Source organism: Leopardus geoffroyi, chromosome D1, assembly GCF_018350155.1.
Source record: "Leopardus geoffroyi isolate Oge1 chromosome D1, O.geoffroyi_Oge1_pat1.0, whole genome shotgun sequence".
Taxonomy (NCBI): Eukaryota; Metazoa; Chordata; class Mammalia; order Carnivora; family Felidae; genus Leopardus; species Leopardus geoffroyi.
In genome coordinates, this window is record NC_059329.1 from 45,070,440 (window position 1) to 45,087,465 (window position 17,026).

General features: G+C 37.2%; 1 long non-coding RNA gene across 1 annotated transcript in view; it reads left to right on the forward strand.

Moving 5' to 3' along the window:
- Positions 1-9,037: 9,037 nt before the first annotated feature.
- Positions 9,038-17,026, forward strand: part of LOC123601051 — a 155,613-nt gene continuing 147,624 nt past the window's right edge. Inside the window, exon 1 of the long non-coding RNA XR_006713953.1 lies at positions 9,038-9,145. This is a non-coding gene — a long non-coding RNA (uncharacterized LOC123601051). The remainder of the gene's footprint in view (positions 9,146-17,026) is intronic.

Genomic DNA, 17,026 nt, shown 5'->3' on the forward strand with positions numbered 1-17,026 from the left:
TTTCTTTGTTTATTCATGACACTTCTCAAATTTCACTTTATTTGGACAGCAAAAAATCAGGTTATTCAACAATAATTGCATCCGTCAGCCTCTGAGCCCTATCAGCCTCTCTTCCTGTGACAAAATGTATCAAACAACAAAAAGAAAGGGGAAAATAAAGGGAGGAAAGGAAAGATAAAATATAGCCAGGAAAATTTCAGAAAACAGAGAACTACTTATGTAATTTATCCTTCTAATGTCCCTTAATAGAAAGCAGAAGTAAGTTGCAGGTGAGGTGACCACACATCCAATATTGCCCAGGACATACTGGTTTATGATTGTCCTCACATCCAATCCAGTTAGCACCATCTTTTATTCTCCACGGTGTCTAGATTTGTTATTCTCCACGGTGTCTAGATTTGATAAGAAGAATGAGTTTTTCATATCAAAGTTGAATTGTACATTCTGAGAAGCAGGCACAGCATATCTGAAATTCAAGACTGTCTCTGGTCTTTGGGAGGCCTGGTCTTCAGACAAACATCCAAGCTCAGAAACATTCATCAAGAAAATGTGTTCTAGACAGAGAACATTCACTCATCTTTTGGAAGGGATTCTACCCTCGTGCCCAGAGTATTTACCAGGTAGCTACAATTTAGGAACAAAACCAAGCCCAAATAAGAGATTAGAACATCTCTATTCAGGACATGTGTGTTTTTGGGGATGAGTGGGTGAGAAGGGTGGGGATTTGGATGTAAATAAAGTTAATGTGTTAATGGATGTAAATAAAGTTAAGTTCAGAGAAAAGGGGAAGGACTTTAGAACCAGGCACATCTGAGTTGAAGACCCATATGTACTACTTATTGGCTGTGATGCAAACTTCCTAAGCCTCAGTTTCTTCATCTATAAAATCAAGCCAACAAAATGGAGATGAAAATATAGATATTAGAGGAGTTATAATGATTAAATATAAAGTATAATTACTTGAACAGAATAGTAATGATAGCTTATATTTTTACAAATGCTTAGAAGTATCAGATACCATTCTAAGAACTTTATATTAATTCATTTAATCCTTACAAAAACCATAAGATGAGAACCTACTGTTATCATTATCATTTTACAGGTGGTGAACAAGAGGTCAAAGTCCCAGGTGGCCAAGAATAAGGGAATCTGGATTTGATCCAAGCAGGCTGTTTTCAGAATTGTTCTTGGTCTAGGGGTTAGGCTGTTTTCAGAATTGTTCTTGGTCTAGGGGTTAAGCATGACCTTAGTATTTACACAGGTGTTCTCTGGAAAGCAAGCAAAAGATGTTATTAAGAGGGGCAAGGAAAAGAAAATTAATTGTGAATAAAATGGAAAATGTACACAAATAATAATAGTTGAATGTGAACCACCCTATATAGATAACTGTCTGAAAAGCTCTAAGTCAGATTTCCGTATGCCTTACACAAAAGAAACATTTATGTACATCAATAAATTTTACATTACTTTTGATGATAATGCCATTTTAGCACATTTCTCACTTTTGGAATTTTAAGAAGTGAATTAATATGAAATTAGTGAAATAGAAGAAGTGAATTAATATGAAACAGAAGCTCTTAAAATAGATACATCACTGGATTAAACTGTGACTAACTACTACCTTAATTTAGGATCAGTATAAAATATTGCAAATAAGCTTTCCTCCCAGGATGCTGTACTAGTGATTCTGAGAAGAGAACCTATGTTGTACTGAATAAACAGGTGGGCAGTCCTTCCATTAGACTTTGTAGAAAAGAAATCATCCTGATTATCATTCAGGAGTGCCCCACTCTCTGATATTCAGGAAACCAGTAGTCAATTATGTAAAACTTACTTAGGCATCTTAGCTCTGTGCTGTTTGTTTACTTTGAAACCAAAGGCTCATGCTAACTTTCCATGTTTTTCAATGTCACCAAAGGAGGAAGGGAATTTACTTCTTTTCTCTAGTTCAAGCTCCAACAAAGTTTAATAATCCCTTCAGCAATCACCATCCATTTTCATTTGTAATGTCTAACATCTCCCTCTTTCTTATGTCTGTTATTACTTCTCTGTCCTTTCCCTCTTTTTCTTTTCTTTATCTCTTCCTCTTTTCACAAAGATAAGAATATTTCTAGCCTCCAAAAGAAGGTGGGTTTTTTTTGAGCAAAGGAATTTGCAAGTTATTTTCCTATTTCCTGGGGCTCAATCTCACTGATGACATTATGTAGACTCACTGGACTACATAATGAAGCTATGACATACATCACAACGATCAACCTGACAGAAGCCATTTGAGGTACCGGAACATCTTCCTGTACTGGCTACATAAAGATTCATTCTTGGTATATACTAAGAGTTTGGTTCAATTTCTGGTATTAACTTGGTTATCAATAAATTATTATGAATGGATTATGCTGGCCCAAATGCTAGCACAAGAACCTTGCCCCAAATTTATTAGTGGCCAAATCAGATGCATCTCCTATCTTCTATTTCATTGTTTTTTTTTTCTAATAGTAATATTAAGAGGGTTTCTTCAAATATATCTCGATAAAAATCCTGCTGCTCCTACTTGTCACTTAGAAACTTTAATAGTGTTATCCCATGAATATAGAGTAAATCACATAATTTTACTCATTCTACTCAATATAATCTTGGTAATATGTAATTAAGGAAAGAGCTTGGCTAGTTTGGTAATTGTTTTACACTGAAGAACAGTAAATGAAAAAGCAGGCAGTCACAATTAGAAAGAAACCAAGTATAACCTATAGTCTGGTATTCTTATGTTTGATAACCACAGGTCAGAACTGAAACATGTGGACAACCATCTGCATGAATTATGAGTTTTCTGCAGCATTTCTGGTCATTTAATTAACAATGTATTTATTGTGTGTCTTTACCTGCAAAGCTTTATATAACGTAATTAGAGATATCAACAAATAAGACCATGGTCCTTGATCAAAAGATACATGACAGAAATCTATTAAATACATATAAAAGAAAGAGGCAGAGACAAAAGCACCAGTAATTCACTTTCTAGTAGCAAAATTTGTGAAAGCCATTAAATAGAGGATCTTTTACTAGACTATTGACTGCATAAAAGTTATTCCATTCTAACAGCTCTCTAGTATCCTGTGGATAGTAGCACACTTTACCAAATCAATTATATAGCATAGTGGTTAGAAACATGGGCTTTTGGCTAAGCCTTTTGTTGGCTGATGGAGCTTGAATAAGTGACCCGTAAAATGGACAAAATACTAAAATTTACCAGCATTGTTATTAGGATTAAGCAAGATGGTGACAGTAATGAGTTTTATTCAGTGTCAGCACATAGTAAGTACTCAGTAAATGTTAGCTATTTTTAAAGTTAATGGAAGATGAGCTGGCAGAACTATTTTAGGATGTCATATGTTGTTTCCATAGTATAGGATTTGAATTAAAACAGAGAAATATGAAATGACAAATACCCACCATGAGGTTCAGACACACCCACATCATTGGCATTTTCTTCATCCCAGAAAAGCTTTGGGCTAGCCAGGATACTTCTTGGTGATAAAGGAAGAAAGAACACCAAGATTTCAGGGGGATAACTCGATTCCTCTTAGATATTTTCATCTCTACAGAAAAAGTCAGATCGCCCAGAGTCACATCTTCACCAGTTGAAGAAAGATCTAACATCGGTTTGAATTCGAGGGTGAAAGATGATTATTGTTAATAAGTAGCTACTGATTCCTGAGTCCAGTTGCTGCATAAAATGAGCACAAGCATTGTTTTCTATACTGAATTCACCGGGAAGTGCTGGACACATATCACAAGGTATTAAGCAACATTTACACGTGGACTATTCACCAAGTATTTACTGATAGCTTGCTAAGTGCCAAACACTGATTGTTTAAGAGTAGTTAATTTGTGGAAAGATTAATTCAAAAAAGGTAAAAACTATTGATTTGTAATCTTAGATGCCAGGAAGATCTTCAAATATCTTTATATATGTGCTTAATATTCTATATTTTCATCACTGCTTTACCCTATGGGGAATGACTATTTAACCTAGTAAGATGGGAAGTGCAAAAGCTTTAGTCAAAAATTAGTTTGGTGGTAAGTACTAACATTATCTGTATGATCTGGAACAAAAGTCTTCATTTACTTAGTCATCAGTTGGATCATCTATAAAATTGGAGGAATAATGCCTGACTCATTTAGTTGTTATAAAGTTTGAGTCATAACCATTGGCTAGCATCATTTTGACCCTCAGTAAACATTAGTTTACTTTGGCCCTCTCTTCATGGCACTAACTTATGCCTTTAATTTTCTGCTAAATACTTGTGACTGGTGCAGGTGTAGATAATCAGAGGGACATTACCGAGCTTTAAGTCATGCCTACCAAAGCAAATTCTAGGTCAACCTTGATGCCTCTATTGGAAGAACTGACAACAGAAAAATCTCATTCCTTCAAGAAAAATGTATTAGGTATCCACATTATGCTTGGCATTAAAGATACAAATGTGCCTTCATGGAGCTCACGGATAAGCCATACAGTACTTTAAACAAGGTATATGTGCTCATATGGGGGAAATGTGTGGTCCAATGGAAGTATACACGAGGCATTCCAAGGTCAGTTTTGAGTTCAGGCGTGAAGTGATCAAGGAAATCTTGCTAAAAGAGAATAATGAAAAGAATTGCAACAGCAGCCATTTACTGAGTGCTTGCAGTGGTCATTTTATAAAACTTAACCCTCTTATTCTATACAATGTCTCAATGAAGAGGATTCCATTTTATACCCATTTTTTTGATGAAGAAGATAAAGTACCCGTTAGGTATTTTTATAATGACACATCTAGTAAATGAGGCACAGAGATCTGATATCTAAATAGAAACTTTAAGTAGTTAAAAGAGGAATTCTGGAAAGAGGGGAAAAAGGTTTTAGGCAGAGGGGATTCGAGTACAAAGGGCCAGAGACAGCACAAAAACAGAGACTGGTAGTGTAATAGGAACTAAGAGTGGGACTGGGGGAGAAAGTAGAGGTAAAACCTCAAAGGGAAGCAAAGACCAGATACTCAGGAACTGAATACATCAGGCAAAGAAGTTTCAGCGCTCTAGAGGACCGTGAAAAGTCAGTGAAGGATTTAAATACTTGCCAGAGCTGAGTTTGCAGTATAGAAGAAACACTTTAGCTAGAGTACAGAGATAAGATTGGAGGAATGCAGTCAGTAGTGAAAACGGACAATTAGGATTTTTTTCAGTGGCCTAAGGTAGGAGCAGAAAGGACGATAAAGTGGATGGGGCAGACAACTATTTTAGATAGTTGAGTCAACAGCAGATGGTGATTAACTGAAGAATTTGAATGAGACAGTTGTCAAAAATATCTCACAGGTTTCTGGACTAAGAAGCCAGGTGGAAAGAATTTTCATTTGTTGGAAAAGGGAGTGCCAGAGAAAGGACAGATTAAAGAGAAATATATTGAGTTTAATTATCTAATTGTACAATTATCTGTGCAACACCTAAAATTGGTTTTAAATGGGATTTTCAAAGGATAATTTGTCTGAAAGGTTCAAGTCTTTCAAAAAAAGTCAGTGTGAAGGATTTTATCAGTACTTTTGTAATGGAAATTGCATTACCATAAAAGCATTCCCCGCATTATCATGGCTATAGATTATGTGGAAAATTTAAGACTTGTTGAAGGAAAAGTGCATGTTAAAAGCTATATTTAGTATCCTGGACCTAATTCTAATGTGAAGAAGAGTAGATGTCCTGACGTCAATGGAGAAAATTCAAGCATCAGACCATGTACTGGATGACTGTCTTTTGTATCTGTATTGGTTTTCTAGGGCTGCCCTACCAAAGTACCACAGACCAGGCAACCTGAACAATAGTAATTTATTTTCTCACAGTTATGAAGGCTGGAAGGTCAAAATCAAGGTGTTGGCAGAGTTGGTTCTTTTCTGAATGCCCTGGTTGAAGGATCTGTTCCAGGCCTCTCCACCTGGCTTGGAGGTGTCTTCTCCTATGTCTGAACATGGCCTTCCCTCTGTACATGCCTATGACCAAATTTCCTTTCTTATAAGGACACCAGTCATATTGGGTTAGGGCCAACCCTAATGATATCATTTTAATTTGATTGTTTCTATGAAGACCCTATGTCAAAATATGATCACATTCCAAGGTACTAGGGGTTAGGACTTCAATATATGACACTAGGGGCAGGGAAGACACAGTTCAGCCCATAATAGTATCTTTGGTAATATACCCTAAGCCAAAATCAGAGACAGTAGGGAGTTTATTCCAGAGGTTTCAGAGATAGTAGTCACAACATCCAGGTTCCAGATTCGTGGTGACAGTCAGCATGCCCAATACTTAGTGCCTTTAGTGGTGACAGTGCCAACCACAAGGCCTAATTCCAGCTGCTGACACTGGTAGGCTCACTTAGTAGTTCTTCTGGCTGCTTCCAGCTGCTTGGCATCCTTGGTTTCTGCCCATTCTTTTAGCCTATTTCTCCAGCTTTTCTAGGATTCTACAAGGCACCCAATGCTTTACTTTCTTTAATTCAGTTAATCATATATGGTTTCTAATGTTTCTAATCTAAAACCTTCACAACTAGAAAAAAGCATTCATAGATTTTTCTGCATGTTGAATTAAGACTTACTCTTTTCTATGGTACAGGACCAAGAACAGACTGCAGAGCCAGCAGATCTGGGTTTCAGTCTTGGCTCCATTATTTGCCAGACACATGCACAAGTTTCTCAAATTGAGCATCAGTTTCCTCATAAGGAAACTGGAAATCATGTAATACCAAACATTTATTGGGCACCTATCAAATTATAGGCACTGTTCTCTTATTTTATATATGTTATGCCATTTGCTTCTCATAACAACCCATGACCATAATTAGTATTAATATTAATATCAGTTTTTTAGATAAAGAAAATGATGCTACATGCCAATGACTCCCCAAATGCTTGTCCCAAACCCAAAACCTATCTTTTGAGCTTAAGTCAATATACCCAATGACAATTATGACATATTGAAAACCTAATGTATTAATAGCTAACTCTTCTTCTTCTTTCTTTTTTAATAAGCTCCACACCAAGCATGGAGCCCAATGTGAGGCTTGAACTCACAACCTTGAGATCAAGACCTGAGCTGAGATCAAGAGTTGAATACTTAACTGACTGAGCTACCCAGGTCTCCCTTAAAAACCTAACTCTTCAGCTCTGATTCCTTCCCTGACTCAATAAATGAGGACAGTCAAGTTTTTCAACCCTAAAACCTTTGTTATTATTGATAACTCACTTCTCCTACTTCTAATCATAACTAAGCCCTGATTAGTTCACCTCTGTATTAGTGTTCTATTACTACAATAATAAACTACCACAAATTTAGCAGTTTAAAACAACATCGATTCTCCCAGTTCTGAAGGTCAAAAGTTTGGGCACAGTATGACTGAGTTCGTTCATAGCCTAGAGTCTCACAAGTCTAAAATCAAGATGTTGGCAGGGATGAGTTTCCTTCTGGAAGTTCTGGGGGTGAATCCTTTTCCAAGCTCATTAAGACTGCTGGTTGAGTTCAGTTCCTTGTGGTTATAGGACTGAGGTCTCAGTTTTGTTGCTGATTATCAATTGGGGGCTGGTCTTTGATCCTAGAAATTGATAGCATTTCTTCTCATACCTTCTGCAGGGTCCCTTCAGCAGTAGTGGCTTCAGAGCTCCCTCATGCTTTGACTCCCTCTGCTTTCCCCTTGTACTGTATACCTCTGCTTCCAGCTGGAGACAATCCTCTGCTTTGAAAGGCCTTATATAATTAGATTGAGTCCATCCAGAATACTCTTCACATCTTAATGCCAGCTAAGAAAAAAAATGCAATTGCCTCTGCAAAATCAATTTTGCCATGTAATGTAACATATTTACAGATTTGAGTGTTAGGATATGGACTTCTTTGGAAGGAAATTATTTTGCCTACTATAACAAGCTGGCAGGTAAATCTCTTATTACGCATAGATAATAGCAATGTTACATATTTTTAATGTTTATTTATGTTGAGAGAGAGAGTGAGCAAGCAGGGGAGGAGCAGAGAGAGGGGGAGAGAGAGAATCTCAAGCAGGCCCCATGCTGTCAGCACAGAGCCTGACATGGGGCTTGATCTCATGAACCATAAGATCATGACCTGAGCAGAAATCAAGAGTCCAACGCTTAACCGACCGACTCACCTAGACACCCCAGCAATGTTACATATTAAGAGTTATACACTGTGGAGCTGGACCCCTTGAAGTTCTTTTACCTATTGGCTATTAACTTGGACAAGTTAGTTAACCTCTTTGTGCTTCAGTTTCTTCACCTGTAAAATGGAAGTAATAATATTGTTTGCATCATAAAATTCTTGGTAAAATTAAATGCATCACTGTATTTATGGTTTTTAGAATACTGCCTAGTACCTTGTAAGTGCTATGCTTTTTCTATTGTTACAAATTGATACTTAGTATGAAGGGAAGATCTGTGGGAAGGGACTGGAAAGAGTCAAGCACAAAAGCAGAGAAACTGGTTAGAAGACCATGGGAACAGTGCACATGAAAGACTGATTTGGGCAGTGGAGATAGAATGGAATATATTTGAGATATATTTTGAAGGTTGTAGTAGGCTGAATAATGTCCTCAAACAAAGATACCTATATCCAAATGTCTGCAATTTGTGAATACGTTATGTTACATGGCAAAGAGGAATTTGAAGATATAATCAAACTTACTGACCTTAAAGTCAGAGGGAGAATAGCTGCAATTACCCAGGTAGATCCAATCTAATCACATGAGTTCTTAAAGAAGAGAATTGTTTCCAGCTGGAAGAAGAAAAGGGCTTCAAAGAGACGAGGTATAAAGAGAGGTCAGAGATCCCAAGCTTGAGAATGATGTGGCGGATTGTTGCTCGCTCTCTGTCAGAGGGCCTTGTTTGTAAGGCTGGAGAGAGACTTGAAAATTTAAGGCAGGCCCCCACTTAACAGCCAGCAAAGAAATGGGCCTTAGTCCTACAGCCACAGGAAACTATATCCTGCCAACAATCGAATGAGCGGGAAGCAAAGCCTTCCGGTAAAAGCCCAGCTGGCTGATGCCTTAATTTGGGGTTTGTGAAACCAGGAGCAGAGACACCAACTGAAGCAGCCTAGCTTTCTGAACTACAGAACAGTGAGTAACAAACTTTTTTCAGGTATTTTATTTATTGTTTTTGTTTGTTTTGTTTTAAGCCACTAAACTGACTCATTGTGGTCATTTGTTATGGCAGCAATAGGAAACTGCTGCATATATATATTGATATCAGTTATCCTCATAGACTGAGAGTTTCATAAGCACAGGGATTGTTTAGCTCACCACTCTACCCCAGAGACCTATTCCACTGTTTAGCATTATACTAGGTGCTCAATAAGTATTTTGTTGCAAAAATGAGACAATGAAAGTTTGTATAACTTGACTAATGTCACACAATTAGTGTTTGAACCAGGCCTTGACCTCATGCAAGAACACCATCTATAACGAATTGTTCTGAACACTGGAGAGTGTATATAAAGTCTCTGATGTGCAGTTGACATTCAGTAGCTATTAAATCCTCCATTTCCCCTTAATTATCCTGACCCCAGTTCAGACTGTCCTCATTGTACTTCTGGCTAATACTAATGTCCTAATGGGCTTCACTGACTTTAAGCCCTCTCTCTTCCAATCAATTTCTTACCAGATTAATATTCCACAAACACGTTAGGTGAGACAATGTCTTTGCAAGAACAGGGCCAACTGTAAAGTCTATGTGTTATTACTATTATTACCATCACTCCTGCTTCTATGCTGCATTAAATCTGCTGAGCCAAGCTTCCAAGGTGCCAGTGTCACAGACACTTCCCCTGTTCTCCCAGATATGTTTCTCAGCATTCCTCAGTATGTACCCATCATGCAAGCAAAGCCATCTCTTCTCTTTTGGAGAAACAGCCTAGACTATGACCCTAGACCGTTGCTTATACCCTTTTTGGCTCCCCTTTGTAAATTTTGCTCTGGCCTCAGCTTTAAAACCCACCTCCTTCTCACAAAGTTTTCCTTAACTACGATAACCATTGCTGGTCTCTGAATTCCCATAGTACTGAACTCTGATCCATGCTCTTTTGTATTTATTTATCTGGTGTATTCCACATTCCTAAACCGAATGCCTTTTATATAACAAATATTTTTCATGGCATAAACTGTGACCTTTGCTCAATACTGTTTTGGAGATAGGTTTTGGCTCGTTGATATGTGTGGGTATGAGTCTTGCCAGCTCTACAGTAAACCCCTTGCAGAGTCACTTGAGAAGCTGACCTCTGGAGTCAAACAGGTTGCATTCAAATCCCACCTATATCTTACAAGCTGATTGACCTTGGGGAATTTCTTTAATTTCTCTAAAACTTAATTTCCTCGTCTATAGAAAGGAGAGAATAATGATATACTTCATTGGGTTGTTGCGATGGGAAATACATTTGTGTAAAGCTCTTAAAATATTCTCTGGCCTACAAGTGTTTGATACACATTATCCATTGTTATTTTTTACTACTTTAACCACTATTCTGTGTCTTCCACAATGTCTCTTACAATGCTGAGCACATGGTGTTGGATAAATATCCCTCACTAAATAATTATTGAAAAATAAGCTATATCAGATGGCTAATCTAGCAAAGGAAAATCAGGGGGAAAAGGTTCAAAGAATTATCAGCTGGGGGCGCCTGGGTGGCTCAGCTGGATAAGTGTCCAACTTTGGCTCGGGTCATGATCTCACAGTTCGTGGGTTTGAGCCCTGTGTCAGGCTCTGTGCTGACAGCTCACAGCCTGGATCCTGCTTCAGATTCTATGTCTCCCTCTCTCTCTGCACCTCTCCCACTCACACTTTCTCTTTATAAAAAAAAAATAAATATTTAAAAATTAAAAAGAATTATCAACTGGACTGAACATTCAATTGACAGAAGCCAAGAATTAATTAGGGAAATGAAGATAGCCACAAATTATTCCAGTGTATATAAATCAAGCTAAGAAACAGGAAAGTCAGGATTATAGGGTAATTTTATTTTTTGAAAAATTTAAATTGCTAATTAAATGTGTTTTCAGTAAAAAAGAAATTCCAGCAATAGAGAAAGTTGGTAATATGACCTTTTATCCTCACCTCCCACTATTCCCACAGCTCAGAGGTACCTACTAGGAAGAGTTTGTCTGGTTTTCCCAGAATGTTCTGTGTGTGTCATTACTTACCTTTCCAATCCTCTATTTGCTCATTTTGAGAATGAGCAAATACAAATTTTTTGTAGGAATGTTCCAAAAATTTAATAAACTACACAATATAATAACCAAAGTTAATTTGAGGACAGCATAACTTTATAGGCATAGAGGGAAAAGAGCAGAGATCTGTCAGAGTATTTTTAAGGTGAATCAGAGATTAATTCTCATGAAGGTAGTAAATCTCAAATGTATCACTAAAGATTATTATAGAGCATGCTCTTTCCTAAATCCATTCAAGTGATTGTACTGTTCAAACAGAAGGTTGTAGATGAATTAGCTTTTAAAAATGTTTAAGAAAGAAAATAAATATGTGCATTTATAATTATTCATCACAAAGTCATTGTGCCAAATTTAAAGCATGTTGTTTAGTAATCAGAAAAGCTGATGAATAAATTGGGAAAAAAAAATAGAGAAAAAGAAAATGAATAAGCAATCACTGGATAGCAAAAGAGTAAATGAGGAAGTTAGAGCATGGAGCCCATGCCCATGTGCACAGGATGAGTCTCTGCAGTGTTATTGTCCAGCACTTGCCCTTTGAGCAAGAACAACCTAGTGAACTTCCCCTGGCCTCCTCGTCTGCTGGCAGTATGCCAGACAGAGAATGAAATGGACTACCATAGCTTTCCCTTTCTACCATGCATCTTCACCTCCTCTTGCCCTGTTTCACTCTTTGGACTCCTACTTCACCTCTCAGTGTTATATGATGATGATAATAAAGACTGATGGTGACAGCGGTGATGATGGCAGTAGTTTAATGACAAGAGTATCAATGGCAGGCTAGAAACATACATATTCAAAAAATGTACCTTTATTTTATTCTTCTGCATCTAAATCACATTTCTATTTCAAGTTGCAGTTCCTCCAAGTCCATTTGAAATCTCCCCCGACTCTTTTCCCAGGGTTGTGTCTGTGTTATCACATGGTGACAAGGCAATGGGGTGTAGGTGGGTGGCCTTTAGGATTCATCACTCTTTCAACCCAGCTTCTATTCCTGTCTATAGATCCTTCTGATATTCTTAAGCCATCTGGGAATTAAAAAAAAACCCTCTGGTGTTATCTCTCATCCTTTACCATCTCTAAGACTCTGTTGGGTACACAGGAGACATTCTACTGCACCTGCCCACACTGGGGTACCTTGGAACTCTGTGAGCTGCGTTAAACCCATCAGTTTAGGCACAGCCCATACTATGTTCAGGAGGCAGCATGGCCTGTCAAATCATTCTCACACTTTGAATATCTGACGTCTCCTTATACCACATGTCTCTAAAGTCCTCTTCTATTTCTAGCTGGACAGAGTTTTAAGAATTCTCCTTTTAAGCATTAATGTGAATAGAGTAGATCGGACCTCCATGGCTAATACAAGGTAATGTCCTCATTTTAAGGTACATAACCTGAATTACATCTACAAAGTCTCTTTTGCCATGTACCATAACATATTCCCAAATTCTAGATATTAGGGTATGAACATCTAGGGGTGTGGGCTGGATTATTCAGGCTAACACAGTCTCCAAAATATACAGCAAATATGTTCAGTTATCTTTATTCCCGTTGCCCCAAATAAGTCTTTTATTTGGATGGTTTCATTGACTTCTCAGTTTCCCTGCTTTTGTTCTTGCCCTTTTCCAGTGTCTTCCTACAGAGTAGTCAGAATGATCCTCTAAAATATGTTACTCAAGTACTGCCACTCTGTAGCTTCTATCCTTCTAAAGTCTAAGTTCTTCAATCTGATCACAGGGACTTGTGGGCTCTGATGTCCTTTTATTATCACTAGTCTTTTGTTTTTCCTCACTCTACCCCTTTGTCACCAGGCTGTAATCCCACTGACTGCTTGGAGTCACTGAGATCTACCAGTATTGTCTTACCCTTGTTACTGCCTATCCAGAATTCTCTGTGTGGGCTACTTCCTCCTTACCATACTTCTCTCTACAGCCTGCCTTAGCTGTCTCGATTTCTTCTTTCAGTTTTGCACTTAAAGAGCTTTTTGTGGCCCACCATTGAGAAAATTGGTCTGCATCTGTTTGTGATTCCTATGGTTCTTTCTCCCTCGCTTGGACCATGTCCAGAAGGCAGCATAAAAATTCCTCCTTATTAAGGGCCCCACTTTTACTCTAGCTTTTCCTTAAAGTTTTCCCTCCATTCCTGTGTCAGGATGCTATCTAGTTTCTATGGTGTGATGCAGATCTCTGAGACTGTTTTCTGTGTTCGATGTTTCTTTAGGACTTGAACTTCAGAAACTCAAAGTACTTTTCTATAAGTTTATTAGAACTTCCCTCCCCTGAATCAGTGGATGACATGGACCACATGTCAATGAATAAGTTACAGGGCAACAAGCTTGACTGAAAAATAAATCTGTTAATATTTTAAAATATCATCCAGACATAACGATAAAAATCATGAAAAATAACTACCATTCACTGAGTACTACTTATTGCCTGTAAAAGTACCACTAAATGCCATATGTTTTGTTTTAATATTGATTTATTTATTTTGAGAGAGACAGAAATAAAGAGAGACAGCCGAAGAGGGGCAGAGAGAGGAGAGAGAGAATCCCAAGCAGGCTCCGTGCTGTCAGCATAGACAGAGCCTGACAGGGGGCTCAATTTCATGAGATCATGACCTGAGCCAAAATCAAGAGTTGGTTGCCTAACCAACCAAGTCACCCAGGTGCCCCAATGCTACAGTTTTAATCTTCAAAATAGTCCTGTGCCATAGGTAATATCCCATTTTATTGATGAGCAACCTGAGATTTCAAAAAGATAACAAAGTGCTATTTTCAAAGGCTTCTAATCAGAAAGATCAGTGTCTCCATTCTGGCAAAAATGTTGAGTTGTTGTTGTTGTTGTTGTTCATACCTGCTTTGGGCAATAGTCTTTTTTGTTCCTTATAGGCCCTGGAGCCCTCTTAATGACTTTTTCTCTTGGAATTTGAGGAAACATCTTGAATGCCTTTCTCATGTATAGTAACTGTGAGGAGACGTGTGGTATATATATTTGACAACATTGTGATTCGTCATCAAACATATTAGAACAGGTGGTTTGAGAGTGCAGTCACCATGCAGAATTTAGAGAACTTAGAAGATTTGAGTTCAAGGATGATAGACATGATCAAGAAATGCTGATGAAGCAGTCAATTCTCCAAAAGAGAAGTTGTGTCCAAAGCTGGGAATCTGTGGACATCAAGGAGCAAGAGTTACTTGAAAGAGCCAGAGAGATAAGGGAGAAAAGCTGAGGCAAGGTGTCTTTTAGGTGGAGGGGTCTTTAGAGGGATTACTCAGGGTGTCCCATTTAGCATCACACAGTCCTCAAAGAGCCTTGCTTTTATGTTCCCAAGAGCCTTGCTTTTCTGTTCCCAAGGAGGCTCCAGGCTTGATACTAACCAGACTGAATTCTCTGTGAATATTCTGTGGTGCAGACCTTGAATGATTTACAAGTAGAAACTTTTGAATCTAAACAAAGAGTCACAGGAAGAGAATACTTCTCTCACTTTAGTTTCCTAACATGCTTAGGTGTTTTATGCCAGCAGGGAGGGATGCAAACCCACATCCCTATAATACAGATGGAAGATAGTCATATATCTTAAACATTTTTAACTGCCAACCTGAGTAGGGTTTTAAAAATGGATACCTGCCTTAAAATATCCAGATGGAACTAGACCAAATATTTAATAAATGTAACAGTTATTAATAATGAATTAATAAGGCATTCTGAATATCTAAGTAAGAAGGAGAAAATTTTAGAAAATCTAAACATACTTTATAATAATTTTAAGTCCTCTTTGGTGATTTAGCATCAGATCAGCAAATATTTATGTTTTCATAAGGTTGAAGTCAATGATTTTAACTATTTTTAATGTTTTATTTCAAAATAATTTTGGTTTACAGGAATGTTGTAAAGATAGTACAGGAAGATCCCATATATTCCTCATTCATTCTTTCTGATGCTAATTGTAAATTACCATGGCACATTTGTCATAACTAAGAAACTATCATTGGTAAATTAATATTACCTAAACTCTAGACTGTGTTTGAATTTCATCAGTTTTTCCACTGAACTCCTTTTTCTATTTCAAGATCCAACCCAGGACACCACACTGTATTTAGAAGCTGCTGGGTTTCTAGAAAGCTAACTATAGCAGACAACCTATTTCTTCATTTTGTAAGGTGCAGTTTACAGCAGTTTCTTCATGTTGCTAGAACTTGTTTGAAAAGAGATACATTCAATCTGCTGATGGGTTTTGTCTGAAGTTCTGCAAATAAGTCTTGTCTCTAGGTGTACTAATTATTTTGGTAGTGGGAAGACCAACTGGGTGTTAAGAAATTTTTGGAGATAGGTCAGTATGCAGCAGTAATATAAACTTGGGGATTTTTGTTTCCTAGTTTAGACCAGAGCTTCTCACCCACTGACATTGTTCCTAAATCAACACTACTATTGGTTCAGATGAATATATTTTCAGTATGGGGTCAATAAAAGAAAAAAACTATGATTAAATTTTATTATTATGGTTATGTGTAATGATATTTCCTTAGGGGTAAATAACATTTAAAACAATCTGACCAATCATGTTCTTCTCAATTAGATTCATATTTTCCATGGAGTACTTCTTAAAAACTTTAAAGACTACTAATGAGAGAGAGAATCCAACTCGGACCCTTGAGATCTGGCAGCTTATTAAAAGAGCCTTCCAAAAGAGAAAAAAAAATACATATATCTTTGAAGTGTTTAGCTTTGACTTAAAAAGTCATACATTTTGCATTTTATTCCATGATGTATTTGCTTTGTTTTCATATAAAATTAGTGTTCTAAATTATTTAATACCAAGTCAAAACTGAGTTCTGTTTATCCTGTGCCTTCATAAACCATCTTGCACCCTGATGGTTGAGGGTATGGCTGTCCCTTCTTGATGAGCAGACCTGTTAATGGAAGTCCATGCTAATCCAGGTGTTTGTTTAATTGCAGCCCTGATTAACCTCTTTAACCAAATCTCTTTGTACAAACATTATTATATTTTATACTCAGGAGAAAAATGTCCTAGTTCCAGGACTTAAGTCTTCATACTTCTGAATTAATAAATATGTGGTTCCTTCTGTCTTCAATGTACTTCCAACTTTATTCACCTACCAACTCATGTGTATGATGAAGAAGTTACAGACATAGGCCTTGGAGTCAGGGAAGCTGGGCATCTGGTCTACTCTAAACCAACATGTAGGACACTCTTTACCATGTAGTCATGGCATTTAAACTTCTAGCACTGTTGTATATCAGCCAAATGACCTTGAACAAAAACTCCACTAAGCCTTAATTCCAACAATGTTAAATTGAGATTGATCATAGTAACTAGCTTTCAGATTTATTATGAGAATTAAATGGTATGGTGCATGGAAAGCATTTAGCCAACTGTCTGATCCATAGTCACAGCTCAGTTATTTTGTTAGTATATTTTAAGACCCAGTTCCAATGTCATTTCTTCTGTGGAGTCTTCCTCTTTTTTCCATGGAGAATTAGTGGCCTTTACTTTGGGTCTCATTGCATTTTTGTTTTACTTAAAATATAGAGGATTGTCATAGGTGAATCATCATATGCTTTTGAGTAATGAGATTATAAAACAGCAGGTACATTATATGTGTGAGATAACCATGTTAACAGTGGAGTGTTTTCTTTCAACACCTCTGTATTTTTCAAACTTTCTATGACATGCATTTTAGAATCTGAAATGAAGAAAGCAATGTAATACTGTTCTAACCATCCACATTAAATTTATTTTATCAAAGTAACACATGCA